Below are 18087 nucleotides of genomic sequence, written 5' to 3'. Positions count from 1 at the left end.
TGCTGTCCTCCCATCCTTTTTGCCTTGTTTTTATTTATGTTGCACTTTGAAATGGTCATATGACTGGTCAAACAAATAAATTATTATTATCCCCCCCCCCCAACACCCCATGCACTTAAGGGCTGAGGTAGCAGCCATACTGACCTTAACAGGAAGGAAAGTCCAAGTTTGCTAAGTCCAAGGGATAAAGAGGAGTCCTTAGCCAAATCCAAAGTCAAGAGGAGATATAATCCAATGTTGCTGCTTTCGCAGACGAAAGAAACTAAGGCCTCAAGCCCTGCAGCCTGGCTTTATTACTGGGGAGGGTGGGGCTGGAGTCCTCAATTAGGCAAAAGCTTTGCAAGAGATCATCCGAATCAGCTGCGTGGATGCTGGAGATACCACAGGTGTGGATTCCAGAGTGACCACACAGAAGAAGGTTGATATACAATAATTATCTTGATGAAACAAGAACACTTTGCTTCTCAGATAGTGATCAAGAGTTCTCATGGAAATCCACATTTTGCACTTGGAATTTCCCATCTCAGGCCCATCCATGCTGCCAGATAACACAGTTTGAACTGCATTATATGGCCATGTAAATGCAGGCTCAGCATTGTAATAATTCTGTAAAAAATAAGGTTGAATGATCACTACAACCAGATATGTTTTTAACAAAATACTAAACCTACACTTTTTCATTGTACTTTCATGTTAAACTCTTAGCAAGTCAGTCAGTGGTAAGAAAAATAAATCTATGTGTATAAGTAAAAATGTGTATTTCAATATAATTTCAAATCTAATTCCTTAAAAATGATTTTTAAATATGGAATGGCATACATTTTAAAAAAGGGACTGCAAGATAATAATTTGGTTGTTAAAATGCCATGTGTTTTTAAGAAGGTAACTTCCACAGAAATGAAGATTAAAAGAATATAACTACCAAAGTTACTATTTATTGGAATGAGCCCTTTATTCCCTGAACCCAAGCTCTTTTCACAATGATAAAACAGGGAAGTCTTGTTGTTCAGTGTTTTAATTCTTCAAAATTTTAGGTCATGAAATGATCTACTGCCTACAAGTAGTGACACATTCAGAGGGTTTGTTGGGGATGGAACTTGGAGGGAGGATGATCTGTCTGCTGTTTGGGAAGATGTAAGTAGAAGCAGGAGAAGGGCTGCTTGGCAGACAAGGCAAAGAGAAGCTCGGGCAGCACAACTGGCAGCTGAGGGTGGGGCGTTGTCTGATTGCAGCTCAGAGGAAGTTTTGTAATATAAGGTAGGTTGGTTGCAATGGGGACTTTTCGACTAGCAAAGAGTATGCTGAGTTGCCTGCTACGCTGGGTCGTGACTTTCGTGAGTCCTGGGATTCCTGAACTTCATGGATCCTTTTGGGACGTTGCTACTGTTCCGGCTGGGACCTTGGATCACTTCTGGACATCGCTTTCGCTCACTGGCCCTGACCTTGGACTGGACGTTTGAGGCTGTTGCTGTAATCTGTTTGCTGTGGATGACTCCTGGACCAGCTTGACTATGACCTTGTTACATCCTGGAACGGGTTTGCTGAAACTTGGACTTTCCTTCCTGTTAAGGTCAGTATGGCTGCTACTGCAGCTCTTAAGTGCATGGGGTGTGGGGGGATAATAATTTATTTGTTTGACCAGTCATATGACCATTTCAAAGTACAACATAAATAAAAACAAGGCAAAAAGGATGGGAGGACAGCAGCTGACCTTCTGTTTGCCGTCAAAATCTTATTTTCCTGCGTTTTTAAAGTACATGACTCCTGCTGAAATAAGTGAATTTAACTAAATCATAGCTAGCAGATATTATTTAAAAAGTAGATAACATTTCTAAATCATAGGATTGGAAGAGATCAGAAAGGCCATCTAGTCCAACCCCCTACCATGCAAGAACACACAATCAAAGTACCCCTGACAGATGGCCATCTAGCCTCTGCTTAAAAATCTCCTGGGAATGTTTTTGTCAGTTCCTTCCTCTGAACTATAACACACAGCACCAGTTATTCATTGGCAGTCTCCCATCCAAGTACTAAACAGAGATGCATTTCTTCCAAGATTAGGTGAAATTTGGAACCTTTCGGGTATTTTACAACCGGAAAAGAACACCTCTTCCAGTCCCACTGCCTATCAAATGGACCTCCCTCTTCGGTAAATTTACACGGGGGCACTTTCGAGGCCTTGACAGCGCCCCCCCCCCCCTTGATGTACGCCCAAGGCGGCTGCTTCAACGGCGTCCACGTTGGACCGGGCCTGATGTCATCCAACTCAATTAATCACAATCTTGCACAAACACAGTGGCTCTTGTAAGGTAGACAAGGATGAGATGAATGAGCCCCTTGTTAGGCCTTGTGCTCCATTGCATTCTCAGGTTTTGTTTAAGCTTATTTGAGCAGCACCTTGGAGCTGAGGAATCCTAGCAGATAAGCACATCTGCAATAAGGTGGGGACTCAAATGCAGACATCCGAAAACATTTTTGCATTACATCTCCCAGGATTGTAGTCATCTTGACTGGGCAATTCTAGGAGTTGTCATCTAAAAATCAAGTTTTCTAAGATTTATCCAAAACTCCAATATTGATGGGACCAGTTAAACAATAATAATAATAAATGGGAATGCCTACATACCTCAGGCAGCCATAAGTCATCCAGTCATGGTGGTAGACACTTCAAAATCTGAATGTTTTTGATTGCTGCTCAAGTTGTAGTAACCAGTTTCAAGCAAAAATTCTACTTGTAGGGCTTCTTACAAGCACCAAAGGATAAATTGGTTGGAATAAATTAGCAAATAAAATTTAAAGGGGTTAGGACCATAAGATCCACCCATATTTTCCCAACAACAACTACATATACAGTGTTAGGGATACCTGGTGGATCTGCTGCTATGTGAATGCCAAATGAACTCAGAATCCCACAAATGCTAGGAGGTGAATGGGAACTTTGCTGGAGCAAAAGAAGTCCAGCTCCAACAGATCTTCCATACCACTTGAAGCAGCTGTGGAAGGAGCAATATTCCAGTGTGGATCTAGCAACCACCCCTGGACACACAGGGAAAAACTTATTGCATGAGGCAGGCAAACTAGCATTGTGGTTACTGTACAACACCATGTGCATCCCTCTGTCAGTCTGCCTCTCCCCAATTCCCCCTTTCCTAGCTATTGACAGGTAGAATCCATCACTAGCATTCAATTCCACAAAATGTTTATGTCACTTACCTTGGTGCAACGGGACCACTCTTTTCATTTCTGCGCCAATATGCCAACATGTCAGCAATAAAGTGATGTGAGGGAATGGAAATCTTATTTTCCCTTCTCCCTTGCTATTGCCAAGCTAGATGTTTTATTTTATATTTATATTATACTAGCTGTGCCCTGCCACGCGTTGCTGTGGCTTAGTCTGGTGGTGTTGGTCAGTCTACATTAGGTTGTATTTATGCTGTGACCTCCACCCTTCTTTATACTCACATTAGTAGTAGTATTTGAAGTCTGTTACCTTCTTCAATTTTTGTGTTGATTGATAATTGCTTGAGATCCCTGTTGTCTTCGGTTTGTTGTTAATCGTGATGTCTGATTCTGCTGAGTGCGGTTTATATCTTATTGTGGTACAATAGTCTTTTTTTTTGTTTTGCCTGTGTAGGTGTTTATTATTATTGTTGTTGTAGTGGTCATGAAGGCTGGATAAGTTAGATGCTACTGTATTGTTTTTTGGAGGCCCAGTGTAGCACTGACTGGCCTCTCAGCCTCAGTGCCTGGCTGCTTCTTATCTGTGATGGTGTTGATTCTTATTGTTGTTGTTGTCATTGTTATTATTGTAATTGTTTTTTTGGAGGCCAAGTGTGAATGTAGGGATTGGGGAGGTGGATGAGCAGTGAATGGCCTTGTAGACTCAGTGCATGGCTGATTCTGCCTGTGTAGGTATTTATTATTAGTGGGTGAGTGGATGGATAGATGAGTGGATGGATAGATAGAGTGTCAAAGACAGAACGCCACAAGATCAAAGATAACAGAGTTTATTGGATAACAGAACTCAAAATGCCCGTAAAATACAAGGGCCAGGCAGTATTAGCCTTTAAAAGCAAAAAGGGGCAAGGAAAAACGTTCAAAAGATAAACCGGGTTTGTAGTTTCACCAAGTCCGAGTAGGGGGAAGTCAAGCCGTGGTCAGTTCAGTCCGAAATCCAAAGCAGGAGATGGCGTCCGTCAAGAAGACGACGGAAGGTCAAAGCTAATGAGATTAAGCACAAGTTTGCACAAACAAAAGCCCACACAATTCCTCCCGCCGTCTGACCCCAAATTCCAAAACAACTTACGTATCAGCACACGAAAACACACCAGTCTTCAGGAAAGCGTCCCACACAGATCCCAAGCGTTCGTCCAGATTACCTTGCCCAACGCAATTTGCAATTGCTCCCAAGCCTCATTTTATGCCAGTTACAAATCCTCATCACTATCAGCTGCCCTCCTTAACCCGGGCGTTTCCTCATCACTTTCCTCATCAGAGCTGGAACACCTCTGACTACGCCCCACAGCATCCCCAGCTGTGGATCCCGTCCCATCCCTCCAGCTTGTCCATGGGTCTAATCCTGAAGGTCCCCATTCATCTTCCATCCCATCATTGCCAGTGGCACCCAATTCCTCCCTCACCCGAGTCCAATCCATCTCATCCTCCTCCGAGCTAACCAGCCCCTCCTCCATTCTCTCCGTAAACCCCTCAAAAGACTCTTTGTCAGATGGTGCTGCAAAGATATCTCGCAGTCTCTTTCTTTCTCGCTCCTCGAGAGTATCTGACTCTCGAGGAGTCTTACGCCCACGTCTGCCAGTAACAGAGCCATGAGGCTCAATCATAACATAGAGTGGGTGCTCTCCTTGTTTCCTTTATTCCTATGCTGTTCCCTTTCTCTGCTCCGATCCTGAGCTCACTGATAAGAACACACTGGTCAGAAAGGAGGGTAAATATAACTGGATCAATGGTCTTTCTCTCCCTTTTGCTCTTGGCCTTCCGGGCAGAGAGGGAGGGCTCTTGTCCTTGGCGTTCCTTCGCTTCCCTTCCCTCCCTCAACGCAACGCTTTTGCGTTGTTTTGCCAAGTTTCGTATTTCTGGGGCATTTAGTTGTGTCGTTATAGTCATAAGGCATTATGTGGGTCTGGATTGTGGTTTTGTGGTGTGATTGTGTTGTTACAACCAGGAGGCAAGGCTTTTGCGTTGTTTTGTCAAATTTTGTATTTCTGGAGCATTTAGTTTTGTTGTTATAGTCACGATGTGCTGTTGTGAGTCTTGTGGGTCCGGATTGTGGTTTTGTGGTGTGGTTGTGTTGTTACAACCGGGAGGAAAGGCTTTTGCATTGTGTTGCCAAGTTTTGTATTTCTGGGGCGTTTAGTTGTGTGGCAAGTTTCGTATTTCTGGGGAGTTTAGTTGTGTTGTTATAGTCACGATGCGTTGTTGTGAGTTTTGTGGGTCCAGTGTGGTTTTGTGGTGTGATTATGTTGTTACAACCGGGAGGCAAGGCTTTTGCGTTGTGTTGCCAAGTTTCGTATTTCTGGGATTTTTAGTTTTGTTGTTATAGTCACTTCCCCCACAACTTTAACCTTTTATATACAGTAGAGTCTCACTTATCCAAGCTAAATGGGCCGTCAGAAGCTTGGATAAGCAAATATCTTGGATAATAAGGAGGGATTAAGGAAAAGCCTATTAAACATCAAATTAGGTTATGATTTTACAAATGAAGCACCAAAACATCCTGTTATACAACAAATTTGACAGAAAAAGTAGTTCAATATGCAGTAATGTTATGTTATAATTATTATATTTACGAATTTAGCACCAAAATATCATGATATATTGAAAACATTGACTACAAAAATGGCTTGGATTATCCAGAGGCTTGGATAAGTGAGACTCTACTGTATATAGATTTTTTTTTTACAATGCTGGAATTGCGCAATTGTGCTAAACATACAAATTAAAAAAAAACTAGGGAAGTGGAGCAATGCGGAAGGTGGAAGTACAATCACCAGACCACAAAAAAGGGAAGCAGTGCAATTTTACAAATGACAAGAAATGCAATATTGAGGTTGCTCAGTGTGGTATGTTTCTGTTAACAATAACAGGAACTGTAAAGAATAGCAGGTTCATGTGATAAAGTCCTGAAACATTTGAGCGAACACATAAGAGCTTTATAAAACATAAGCATTGCTATCTCTGCAAAAAATATACTAGAAAGCTGAGAATTGTAGGAAAACCAAAGGGTAAGAAATTGTAGGTTTTGATGGTTTGATTTAATGCAAAGATGGGCAGAAAGGAGGATTGTCATTGGCAGTAGACTTCTGGGTGATCTGCAGTAGTCCAACAGTGTTTCTGCCTTTCAGGTGTTCAACAACAACACATTTAAAAAGATTCCTCTACAGAGTCTTAGTTTTAGTTTTTTAAAAGCCCATACACTATCTATTCCTGTTTTTGGAAAAACATAACCTTTTAGAGATCTTAACCTTTTGGAAAAACAGAATCTTCATAACCTTTTGGAGAAGATGACATTCACAACCATTTGAAAATCATAACCCTTTGTAAAAGTATGATCTTCCAGAAAAGAACCAAAAACTCATTTGAGTGAAATCTTCTCTTCAGTGGTATATATTCACATGTACTTATGAAAGGCAATTTGGCTTTCAGTTGTTATACTGATAACCTAGTTGTATCTGATCTGTTAGGAACAGAGATTATACCAATGCACAAAATATAGCAGTTCTTCAGAAGTTTTTTTTTTAGTGCCCAAAAACATCTTCTCTCCCATGAAATATCTTGTTTCTATATCATGCTCTCAAGAGACAAAAATAAAGTAGACTTTGTTAAAAGTAACATATTTGGTTTACTCACAACCTTCATATATTTCACAAAAAGGTACATAACTTGTCAATCCAGTTACAGATAGGTTTTGAAGTAGTTTCTTGTGCAGATAACACAGGACATCTTTCTCATAATCAACAGCAACATGAGTTTGTTCTTAACAATCCAAAGTCTCATGGAGACTGTGCTCTAATGGAGTCTGACATCTAAAAGTCTGAGCTCGAAGTAGTCCCAGATCCCATGTGGTCTGCAGCTCCTCCCACAACGTCAAGAAACATAGAGTAAAAAGAAAGCTGCATACCAAAACACATATACAATACAGTAAGCAAACAGGATAATATAGAAACAAATTACTAGTGGATGCTTAGAGAAGGTTGCTATTTCCAACACCTGTGGCACTGAGGGTTTCCTGACGGGATATGAACTGTTCCACACTGCATTGTCACTTTTGCCACTTTGTTTATGTGTGTGTGCGCACATAAACACATCCAAGTACTAACCAGGCCTCCCCAGCTTAGATCAGATAGGATCTGGCATCTTTAAGGTATTTTCACTCTTCCATATCTCAATGAATCTAAATGGAGTTGTTGGAATTATGAAGATTTTTATTAGAATGGCGTTTTCAAAGTGTTTTAAATCAATGTACAATTTAGTATTATAACTTACTGTGTGCTACAGCGATGTCTTCCTGAGATGAAATGTCTTCGGGGAGAAGCAGAATGTAAATAAATAAGTTACACAAGTGTTCTTAGTTTTCAGGTTAAGATTTCCACAGGTTTTTTTAAAGAACCAAACTGATCCTATGAGACGCCACCAGAAAACACATTGAAGAATATCTAATCTTTCATCTCCAATAGTAGATAACTAGATATCAACTTGTTGCCAGCTGCTAAGAAATGATCCTGCCTAAAGGATCGCTTGTATTAGCACCTGTTTAGAATAGAGTTTATTTAATTTATGTTTAGAATAGAATTTTATCTATTGATTGAGAGGTTTTGAAATTCCCTTTGGAACCTGAGTAGAAATAATGTCCTTTAGCAGCTACGAAATCTGTCTCAAACCAGCAAGGCACTTACTTCTAGATCACATTTTGCAATATTTCATTCCCTCTCCATACTGCCTCAACTCCTATGAGATTTGTAGGCTTATTCTTTTCTTGACTTGTATGGATTTCCCATATAGCATTTCAACTTTTTCTTATATTACTTCCACTTATTTCTCTCCCCAAAGCACACTCCAGTATTTCACTGAATCCATTTTACACAACAAGACTAGTGAATCCTAACTAAGTACATTTGAGAATGTTACTGCATCAGATATGACAACATCTCCTAGATTCAACCTACAGGTGGTCCTGTATATTTGCAAGTTTGCCTTTTGTGGATCTGATTACTCATGGATTTCACTGAAATTTTTTATCTGGGAATCTTGAGGTCCTCCAGTGAGAGTCTACGGGCATCCTCTGCCAGATAGCTTTCAACTTCTTTTGGAAGTTGATTACAGAACTGTGCTAAATAACCTAAGAGTTTCCTGGAGAAGTGCTCTCTCAAAGGGGAGAAGAGGTGGTTTTGTTGGGGCTCAGCAAGATGCTGAGGATTTCTCAGAGGACAAGGGGGATTATGGGTTTCCTACTGAAGAGTCTGTGTGTGATCAGGGTCAATTGCAGACTTTAGATCAGAGAGAAGTGCAGTCAGAGAATGTTTTGGATTCCAATGTTCATTCATTAGCAACAGGGGGAAAGTCAATTTCTCTTGGGGATCAGCCTTCAGATGATGGGGAATTTTCCCAGGATATCAGATTAGGTCTCCATACAGAGGGAGTAAAGAATAAATTAAATAGGCATTCAAAAAGACTCCGTGGGAAGTCCTTGAAACCCAGGTGTGTGAGGTATGATCTTGTGGCTTCTTGGTCAGGCTTTGGCTTAAATTATGTTTACTGGTGTCTCTCAGAGCAAACAATGTTCCCAAAAGATTTAGGTTCCTGTTTCAACTTTCAAGTTCATGGTTCAAGTTTCCTGTGTTTACCTATGTTCCTGAAAGAGTTTTGCCTTGGAAAAAGTTCCTGCTTTCATGCTTATGGATTTATGCCAGTGATCTTGACTTCCTCGATTTCATGTCCTTTGCTACTTTTGAACTACCGTTCTTTTGTATATGGACTACTGTTATTTTATATCTCCTTTCCTACTGCTCTTTTGAAAAATGCCATTTTTTCTCTTTGTACCCGCTTTTCTTAATAAACTGTTGCAGTTTGTTGCACCCAGTTGTGCTGGGTGAACAATGTCTCAAGGCTAAAGTGCAACAGGTTTTAAAATTCACATGCCTCCATTTTCATGGGGCTCTTGTGAATATGCCAGTGAATATGGAGAGCCAACTTATTGGCTCTCCATATCCCAGTGAATATGGAGAGCCAACTTATTAGGCAACAGATATAACTTCAAACTTGAATGTGCATAATTTCTAGGATTCAATAAACACAGTATCAAATGTGGAAATTTGATTGAAGAAATTCTAGACAACCTGAGGATCTCAGATTCTCCAGAATAAATGCTTACAGATTGTGTTGTTTTGTTGATGTAGATGCAACCAGCTATACCAGGGCAGCCTTACCATCACTGTGTTTGTTGATTGTTGTTAGTGTTCTTCATTAGAAGCCCACCTCAGAGATTTCTTCTCCTTTTCAAATGCACACCTCAAATTAATGAAAAACTTCATCTCACATTACTATAGTTAAGTACCAAGAGGAACCTAGTTCAAATCTCAATACATTCATCAACTCACTAGTTAGCCTTAGTCAAGTCACCATTTCTTTAGCTTCAAACCTAACCATGCAAACCATAAGAGGAGAGCAATGGTTTCTCTTTCAAAGTTATTGTAAAGATCCTTTCTGAATGATCAAATTTGCACCACCAGCATTTATGCAGCTACACTGATCCAAACAAATCAAAGTCATGATGCCACTTCTAACAGTAAGGTGTGGTGGCACACGTTAAACCCATGTGCTGGCTGAACTGCTGACCTGAAGGTTGCCGTTTTGAATCCATGAGATGGGGTGGGCTCCCATCTGTCAGCTCTACAAATCAAATTCATGACGCCACTTCCAACAGTAAGGTGCCACAGTGGCATGAGTTTAACCCTTGTGCCGGCTGAACTGTTGACCTGAAGGTTGGGTTACTGACCTGAAGGTTGCTGGCTTGAATCCACAAGATCGGGTGAGCTCCTATCTGTCAGCTCTAGCTTGTGGTGACATGAGAGAAGCCTCCGAGCTAACACATCCCATCGTCGCTTGGGCAACATCTCTGTAGATGGGCAATTCTCTCACACCAGAAGCGACTTGCAGTATGTTCTCAAGTTGCTTGTGACACGATAAAAAAAAAAACTTCCAACAGTCAAAAGCCTAAAACTATCATTTACTTCAGGTCCCCACACCTTTTGGGAGAGTATATGATCACCAGCAGCACTTGCTTTACTTGTGGTATCATGAATCTAGAACCCTAATAATTTGAAATGTTCTGCTACCTTCCTCTTCATTTATGCTGCTTCCCCATTCTTATACTGCTCTATACTATTTTCTATATTTTCATGTGTGTGTGCTTTTCAATGTAAGCCATGTGCCAAGAAACTTTTGGAATAAAAATAACAGGTTTTCAATCTCTAATATGAAACTAACAATCATTCCAAGTTCAACAGTGACAGAACTTTTTGTTCAAATGAAAATCTATGTAATAACTATAGAAGCATGATATAATATATAAAAGGTTACTGTTCAATGCAGTGACAGGTACATTCAAGGCCACCTCACACTTTCTAGGGAAGGAGTCACCATGCGAGTCTTAAAGATGCCCCAAGGCTCTTTAGTACTGTTCCAGTTTGTGTTATCAGCAACAATGGGTTTATAAATAGCCAGTACTAGGAGTGTAATAGTCACTCCTAGTACTTTCTGCTTTTAGTTCCACACTTAACTTTGCTGTTTATAATTCCTCCTAAGCTAGTATGATTCAGTATTTGCTGAGTGCTATAGGATGAACATCGCTCATCTGGAATTCCAAAGTCCAAATTACTCCAACATCCAAAATACTCCAAAAGCAAAAAACTGTCCACAGGAGTGGTTGAAATAGTGACACCTTTGCTTTCTGATGGTTCACTAAAAACAGATTTTTATGCACAAAATTATTACAAATATTGTGTATAAAATTATCTTCAGTCTATGTATATAAAAGTAAAGGTTTCCCCTGACGTTAAGTCCAGTCATGTCTGACTCTGGGGGTTGGTGCTCATCTCCATTTCTAAGCCGAAGAGCCGGCATTGTCCGTAGACACCTCCAAGGTTATGTGGCTGGCATGACTGCATGGAATGCCGTTACATTCCCGCCGGAGCGGTACCTATGGATCTACTCACATTGGCATGTTTTCGAACTGCTAGGTTGGCAGAAGCTGGAGCTAACAGCGGGCGCTCATTCTGCTCCCGGGATTTGAACCTGGGACCTTTTGGTCTGCAAGTTCAGCAGCTCAGTGCTTTAACACACTTCACCACCGGGGCTCCTCTATGTATATAAGATGTATATAAAACATAAACTAATTTCATGTTTAGATTTGGTTCTATCTCCAAAACAACCCCGCATTATGTATGTACAGTAGAGTCTCACTTATCCAACATAAACGGGCCGCCAGAACATTGGATAAGCTAATATGTTGGATAATAAGGAGGGATTAAGGAAAGGCCTATTAAACATCAAATTACATTACGATTTTACAAATTAAGCACCAAAACATCATGTTTTACAACAAAATTGACAGAAAAAGTAGTTCAATACACAGCAATGTTATGTAGTAATTACTGTACTTACGAATTCAGCACCAATGTATTGAAAAGACTGACTACAAAACATTGACTACTAAAAGGCCGACTGCGTTGGATAATCCAGAACGTTAGATAAGCGAATGTTGGATAAGTGAGAGACTACTGTATATGCAAAATTCCAAATACTTCTGGTCCTAAACATTTTACTATATATCTATATCTATATCTATATCTATATCTATATCTATATCTATATCTATCTATCTATCTATCTATCTATCTATCTATCTATCTATCTATCTATCTATATATATATATACTATTTTTCTACCCTGCTGTATCTCACCCCAAAGGAGACTCAGAGCAGCTTACACTCTGACAATTTCAATACCACATTGCAAACACAAAAATATAAATACATCATCTTTAGCAATAAAACAAATATAAAACATAAATACAATTAAAACTGTTAAAACATAGCCATACATAGAATCATAGAATCATAGAATAGTAGAGTTGGAAGAGACCTCATGGGCCATCCAGTCCAACCCCCTGCTAAGAAGCAGGAAATCGCATTCAAAGCACCCCCGACAGATGGCCATCCAGCCTCTGCTTAAAAGCCTCCAAGGAAGGAGCCTCCACCACGGCCCGGGGGAGAGAGTTCCACTGTCGAACAGCCCTCACAATGAGGAAGTTCTTCCTGATGTTCAGGTGGAATCTCCTTTCCTGTAGTTTGAAGCCATTGTTCCGTGTCCTAGTCTGCAGGGCAGCAGAAAACAAGCTTGCTCCCTCCTCCCTATGACTTCCCTTAACCCGTAGTCATCATTTGTGCTGCCATATTTATGTCTATTCCATATTGCACTACTCCCCAAATGCTTGGTTCCATAGCCAGATCTTGACCTTTTTCCTGAACTCCAGGAGGGAGGGGGCCGATCTGATATCACTGGGGAGGGAGTTCCACAGCCGAGGAGCCACCACTGAGAAGGCCCTGACTCTCATCCCCACCAGTCATGCTTGCAAAGGGGATGGGACCGAGAACAGGGCCTCCCCAGCAGATCTTAATGCTCTAACTGGCTCATAGGGAGAGATACGTTGGGAAAGGTAAGTTGGGCCAGAACTGTTTAGGGATTTATAGGCTAAAACCATCATTTTGAATTGTGCTTGGTAGCAAACTGGCAGCCAGTGGAGCTGACACAGCAGGAGGGTAGTGTGCTCCCTGTATGCTGCTCCAGTTAGCAGCCTAGATAAGGGATAAACACTTTGAATAAGGGATACTAAACCTGTATACAGCACCACATGTACTGTATGTGTGTGTATCTGAACTTCTGAATAAATCATCAAGCATCCGGTGGTGGTACAATGCTTTTAATAGCAAATGCATTTGGTAAAGTAAATTTGCTAGTTCTTAAGGTCTTACAGGCTTCTGTGCATTTTCTGTTATGTTTACTGCAAATACATTGACACAATAGTTTCCTGGCAACTATTACAATGCTCTTTTTTGTAACAAATTTCATGAAGAAACTATACACTTTTAATAAAGTCACCATGCATCTAATGAAGCAGACAGTAACCCATCGTTTATTCTGCCATATTTAGCTTGTCAGCTTTGCAGAACCTTGAAAGATTCTGTTGTCCCTTTGGCCTTATAAACTCACAAGAGGAAACATGTTCGCAACATTGCCAGCTGTTTAGCCAAGTAGAAGGATTTTGGCAGGCAGATCTTTGGCATCCTGGATATAGATTTAATACCACCAACTTAGCTCAATTGAACTAAGTCAGGGTCATTGTGTTCTACAGATAGCTAACAGGAAGAACAGCGCTCTGTACAGGTGAGCTGCTTTAAGATTAAAGGCACTTTCTGTACTATGTTTCAGAAATGTGCCAAACATAGTGACTGGAAGGCGGGTAGGAAAGCTTGCTCTACCTGATCTTGCTGTTTGTTTTAGAAACGGTTTAAGGTGGCAAATAGCTGAAGCCATTTAATAGACTAGTTGGCGTATGCAAGCACCGTTGTCACTCTATGGCTGACTCAAAATACAGACTTCTAGTCTTTATTGTTACTTTTTTCCTTTGCATCTACTGCTTTCACCAACAATGCAATTGGAATATTGTATTCTGTTATTTATCTCTGTATGTGTGTATGCACACAGTGGTGTAGTGGGTTAAAGCCTTGTGACTTGAAGATTGGGTTGCTGACCTGAAGGCTGCCAGGTTTGAATCCAACTCGGGAAGAGCGCGGATGAGCTCCCTCTATCAGCTCCAGCTCCATGCGGGGACATGAGAGAAGCCTCCCACAAGGATGGTAAAAACATCAAAACATCTGGGCATCCCCTGTGCAACGTTCTTGCAGATGGCCAATTCTCTCACACCAGAAGCGACTTGCAGTTTCTCAAGTCTCTCCTGACACGGAAAAAATTGATATAAATATCTGTAATACCATGATTGTACATGTTGAAATGAGCCCAGTAGAGCCTATGATCACTGTATATGATGAAAATGGAGACAGAAGAGGAGGAGAAAAGATGGAAGAAATTTTTTGATGCAGTGCAACCAAAATTTAAAGTAAAACTCAAGTTAGGATGGCAATAAAATGTTTCAGGTGGTGCCAGGAATTAGAAAACAAACAATAGAAACATAATTTCAATTTATTTTAAAAAGAGAGAATTACAGTAACCACCTTTTCACATTACAGTGGAAGACTGTGAGGAAATCCCAGATATCTAAGGGCCCTTCCACACAGCCATATAACCCAGAAAATCAAGGCAGAAAATCCAACAATATCTGCTTTGCACTGGGTTATCTGAGTCCATATATTCCAGTTCAAAGCAGATAATGTGGGATTTTATTCAGCTGTGTGGAAGGGTCCTCAGAGGAACAGGTAGAAATCCTGCCTGAAATCTTGGAGGACTGCTGCCAGTCAAGAGTTGACAATACTGGATGAGATGGACCACTGATTTTACTCCATGCAATGAAGTCGCTCATGTTTTTGATCTATTTGCCCACTTTTATCTTCTAATATAATGGTTTATGATTTAAGACTAAAATTTAGCAAACTTACTGGTTTTGGGTAACATAGAAGATTCTGGAAGTTGTAGCAAATCATGAAGGACGCAGGGAGTTGTAGTTGTAAGAGAAATGATGGAATTTCTGAATAAGTGTGCGATCGGCCCTTCACATTTGAAGGTTTAACTTTTGTGGATATTGTGATCGTTCGTAGAATATCTTCTTCCTAGGAATCTCTAGATCCTTCCAGGTGACTCTATGGTCAATTTTGACAGAAAATGACCATAGAAACACACTGGAGGACCTAAACTCCTAGAGAACATTTCTATAGGAACTTCTAGGTCTTCCAGCATGATTCTGTGATCAACAGAATCATGGCAACAGAGTTGTTCTGGAGGATGTAGGGCCTTTCCACACAGCCATATAACCCAGAATATCTGCTTTGAATTGGGTTATCGGAGTCCACACTGCCATATATCCCAGCTCAAAGCAGAAAATGTGGGATTTTATTCAGCGTGTGGTAGGAGATCCCTAGAGATGTGTCCTTTCATGTAAAAATGACATATTTTAAGGGGGCTAGGGGTTACAGGCCCTTTGTAAACGTGGGAAAACTTTGATTCAAGTTTTCCCATTTTTGCAAGGGTCCTGCGCCCCTAACCCCCATAAAAATGGAGGACCTATTGCATTTGAGATCAGGACAAGTTACAAAGCAAGGGTGATAGTCCCCAAGGCTTTTGGAGATAACCAGTCTTAAATGGAGGTATTTTAGTAAGATTGATGGTTTTAACATTTTTAATGCTCTTATTCCAGCAAGAGCAGCTATTTTTGATGCTGATGTTCTTACATGTTTTCAGTAATTGAAATGGTTCAATTTTAAGGAAAGGTTTTCCCCTGACATTGTCTAGTTGTGTCTGACTCTGGGGGTTGGTGCTCATCTCCATTTCTAAGCCGAAGAGACAATGGTGTCCACAGACACCTCCAAGGTCATGTGGTCAGTGAGACTGCATGGAGTGCCGTTACCTTCCTGCCAGAGCAGTACCTATTGATCTACTCACATTTGCATATTTTCAAACTGCTAAACTGGCAGAAGCTGAGGTTAACAGCGGGAGCTCACCCCGCTCCCTGGATTCAAACCGCCTACCTTTGGGTCAGCAAACTCAGCAGCTCAGTGGTTCAATCTGGTGCACCACTGGGGGCTCTCGGTTTTGTTTTAAGCTATGTTAATTTGACCTATGTACTATTGGTTTTTTTGTATTGTTTTAACTGTTACTTGCTGTAAGCTGCCTTAAGTCCCTTCCGAGAGCTGGGGCGGGATATAAATAAAACATACTTTTTAATTCTTATTCTTATCAATGACACAAGCAATAATACAAGCTTCAGCAAGTGAAGAACTATTTCAAATGTAGTTGTCAAGCCAAATCAGCTAAATTCATAACAACCAGGTGACCATAGGTTCACCGGCCCATTAGTACCTGATAACAATATCATCTTACATATATTTTTGCTTGATAAATAACCAAGTGATTAAGATCTTTATATTATTTTCAAATATATCCTATAAGCATCACAATGAACTCCCAAATTAGATTTTAATACTGTGAAGGTTGCCTAAAGAGCAAACAGTTTGCTGACATTATCATTTAATAAAAGTGCTCCTTTAAATACATTTCTATATATGGCACAGGCACATGACCCAAGATAAACATATTGTGGGAAAGGAGCAGATGAATGACATGTATTCCACCAACGACTGCACCAGAACAAGGACAAATCATGTTTGCACAGTTGGTCAGTGTCTAGAAAAAACTTTCTGCTTGGTCAATATGAATTGCACCCCATGAACCTCTTCTGCCAGAGAATAAGGTACATAGATTTCTGAAAAATTACCCATGAAATAATGGTTTTATAAGACTCTGTTTAGAACAAGCAAAAATACATCCTTAAGAATTCAATATTGAAAGTAGAACTGGAAGAAGCTTTCAGTGACTTGTATTATTGTTAATGCAGAAAATTCACAAAGGCAGGAACAATTTATTGTAAAGTGAATTTCTGGGTCAAGCTTTAAAATTCTGATTACCAGTACGTTATTTCTTAATTACATTTTTCTATGCAATATTGCTCTATAGAACTGACAGCACAAAACACTTGCGTGAAATTTAGTATTGTTAAGAGCACTGCTGATTCAGCAGACATTAAAGTCAGATACACATTTCAGGATTTGAAAAGCTTGAACCAGATGTAAGAAAAAGAATATAACTTTAATCTTATATTCGTCAGGCCCACATTTCAAGGCAAACAGAAATCAAATATTAAAATAACAGAGCTTGTACAAATATATTTAGCAAAGTATGCATTCCAATATCCTCCCCATCAAGATTTTCATGAGGTTTATCGTATATCTGCCTAAAACATAGGCAAATCTATAGGCATATAAAGGTAAAGGTTTCCCCTGACGTTAAGTCCAGTTGTGTCCGACTCTGGCGGTTGGTGCTCATCTCCATTTCTAAGCCGAAGAGCCGGCGTTGTCCGTAGACACCTCCAAGGTCATATGGCCGGCATGACTGCATGGAACGCCATTACCTTCCCACCGGAGCGGTGCCTATTGATCTACTCACACTGGCATGCTAGGCTGGCAGAAGCTGGAGCTTACAGCGGGCGCTCACTCCGCTCCCTGGATTTGAACCTGGGACCTTTCAGTCTGCAAGTTCCGCAGCTCAGCGCTTTAACACACTGAGCCACTGGAGGATCATACCTTTATAGATATACATCATACTTGGGTATAAGAGATGGGCATTGTTTTTTAGTGCAATTAAAGTTGCTTCTCTCCCTACACATAAAGGTTCAGCTAGTAAGTCTGTGAGCTTTGATATTCTGATATTGATAAACCACTGTCAATTAACAATTGGGGTTTCCATTCTGTGGAAAGATACATTTTAAAGGCATGTTTCCTCCCTGAATGTAATGCCAATTTTTAATGTTACATTGATTCAAATGGGTACTCACAGTAACTCAATTATCACTATATGCAAGATTGAATTGATCCAAACGTAATTCAAGCATACTGCATCTACAATGCGAATGAAATTGAATTTGCTTTTAAAAAAGCCATGTATCCTTGATTGGTATTTAATTCTCCAACTCTCTCTCCCTAGGTCAGCAAACATTTTGGACACTGATCAATTTTGGATAAAACATTCCTTCCAACAGTCAGTGGGACTTTTCTAACAAACCACATGTGATCACGCTTCATCGGCACCATTTTTCAATGCCTTACATTTTGACTATTTAAAATTACTATACAGTATAGTATATTCCACACATGGTCACCTATTTGGACCATGTGTCAAAAAATGGGTTCTCACTATGTATAATATAAAAGAATGGAAAGAATGGCTTTGTGGCTGCAGTTACTATGGTACAGACTGAATTTTTCTTTTGTGTCAGGAGCGAC

The 18087-nt window shown here is 40.3% G+C and overlaps 1 long non-coding RNA gene across 1 annotated transcript; it reads left to right on the top strand.

Moving 5' to 3' along the window:
• The first annotated feature begins 963 nt into the window (after nt 1–963).
• Nucleotides 964–18026, top strand: LOC103279130 (uncharacterized). The gene is made up of 2 exons (XR_506586.2): nt 964–1570; nt 17789–18026. It is a non-coding gene; the product is annotated as an uncharacterized LOC103279130 (long non-coding RNA).
• Nucleotides 18027–18087: the final 61 nt, after the last annotated feature.

Source organism: Anolis carolinensis, chromosome 6 (assembly GCF_035594765.1).
Source record: "Anolis carolinensis isolate JA03-04 chromosome 6, rAnoCar3.1.pri, whole genome shotgun sequence".
Taxonomy (NCBI): domain Eukaryota; kingdom Metazoa; phylum Chordata; class Lepidosauria; order Squamata; family Dactyloidae; genus Anolis; species Anolis carolinensis.
The sequence above is the reverse complement of the archived record's forward strand: the minus strand, read 5'-3'. Positions and strand labels throughout refer to the sequence as shown.